Here is a 1,869-nt window from a genome sequence, read left to right as displayed (position 1 = left end):
GTTCATAGACAAGTAAATGGAAACTGTCAAAAGCCTCAAGATAAGTGTGAGTGCCGAGGATGGCTCTTCCGTAGGAAGACGGAGGTGGATCCTCGGTAGTGTATTGAAGTGGTGAGTAGTGGACTCGTGTGCGCAAAACCATTTCAAGTTGGAGTATCGTAGGATAGCCTAGCCAAGAGTCAAAGCTGGCTTGCTGCAATAACCCCACCAACCCTTCTTGATACTAAGCATGTATGTAGGATCTGATGTAAGTCTTGCTGAGTACCTTTGTACTCATGTTGCTATAATTTACATTTTTACAGAAGACGCTGCAACCCCTTCTGATGGGTTCTATGTAGACGTTGACATCAACGAGTAGGCTAAAGACCCAGGTGGTGACCCTGAGCTTGTGAAGGACCTTGTAGTATAGCTAGACTTCCCAAGCCTCTTTTATTTTACTAGTTGTCTGTACTCAGACAAGTCACTTCCGCTGCTGGTTTGTATGACTGTATGACTTGTATGTTGGGTCGTGAGACCCGTACCTTTGTGTATGTTATGTATGGCTCCCTGAGCCTTAAATAAAGTACTTGTGTCGTAGAGTCATGTTGTGATGCTTCGTTGTATTTGCACATATCGAGCATATTGTGTGTATGATTGAAATGCTTGGTATGTGTGGGATCTGACTATCTAGTTGTTTATCTTTAGTAGCCTCTCTTACCGGGAAATGTCTCCTAGTGTTACCGCTGAGCCATGGTAGCTTGCTACTGCTCTGGAACACTTAGGCTGGCTGGCATGTGTCCTTCTTCGTTCCTGTGTCTGTCCCTTCTGGGAAATGTCACGCTTTGAGTACCGGAGTCCTGTTAGCCCGCTACAGCCCGGTTTACCGGAGTCCTGCTAGCCCAGTGCTACAGCCCGGACCCACTTGCTGATGACCGACACGTTCGAAGCTGGGTCATGGATGTCTGTCCCTGTAAGTCTGTGCCACTTTGGGTTTACGACTAGTCATGTCAGCCCGGGCTCTTTATCATATGGATGCTAGCGACACTATCATATACGTGAGCCAAAAGGCGCAAACGGTCCCGGGCAAAGGTAAGGCGACACCCGTGGGGATACCGTGCGTGAGGCCGCAAAGTGATATGAGGTGTTACCGGCTAGATCGATGTGACATCGAGTCGGGGTCCTGACAGCGTTGGCATCAGAGCCGGACTGCCTGTAGGTTCTCCAAGCCAAACTGGTCGATGTTGAGTCTAGAAATTCTTTAGTTATATGTAGGGGAATTGATTGTGGGATGGAACGTAAGGCTCTTTTTACTCCTTTATCTCATGACATTCTGATCTGAGTCAGTCCATTCTTCCACCGGGGGTTAAGGAATTAGGATCTATTCTCTCTATCAGGATCACGTGTTACTAATCAGTAGTACCTTATAAGTTTGATGGATACAAGCCTAGTTCAGTTCTACTACCACATTATGTTGTTAGAATGGATTCAAAACTTTGATATGATGATGTTGAGTGTGTACGAAATCCTTTGCCAAATGTCTCAAAATCCTTCTTGAGCATTTACAGCTGTTATGCTGCCGAAATTTTGCTAGAAATTCTAATGCCTTTGCATTATGATTGTGCTTTCAGATGGCCACTCGCGACCTCAATCAAGTGGTTCGCCTGACTCGATGCCTAGATGTACCCGGCCATACTGCCAAGTTGGTCAGGGTAATGACTGAGGCTGGATACCGCTGGTATCCCGAGTACACGGTCGAAGAGCAATTCCGAGACTTTAATCAAAGCCAGTATCTCTGCACAGTCAGGATATTTCCATCTTATCCTGGATCCACCGAGCCTCTTCACTGCTCCTATGGACTCGGGGTTACTATTGAGATGGCTGTGCAGGACG

The sequence above is a fragment of the Triticum dicoccoides genome, chromosome 4A (genome assembly GCF_002162155.2).
Source record: "Triticum dicoccoides isolate Atlit2015 ecotype Zavitan chromosome 4A, WEW_v2.0, whole genome shotgun sequence".
In the NCBI taxonomy this organism is placed as follows: Eukaryota; Viridiplantae; Streptophyta; class Magnoliopsida; order Poales; family Poaceae; genus Triticum; species Triticum dicoccoides.
The sequence above is the reverse complement of the archived record's forward strand: the minus strand, read 5'-3'. Positions refer to the sequence as shown.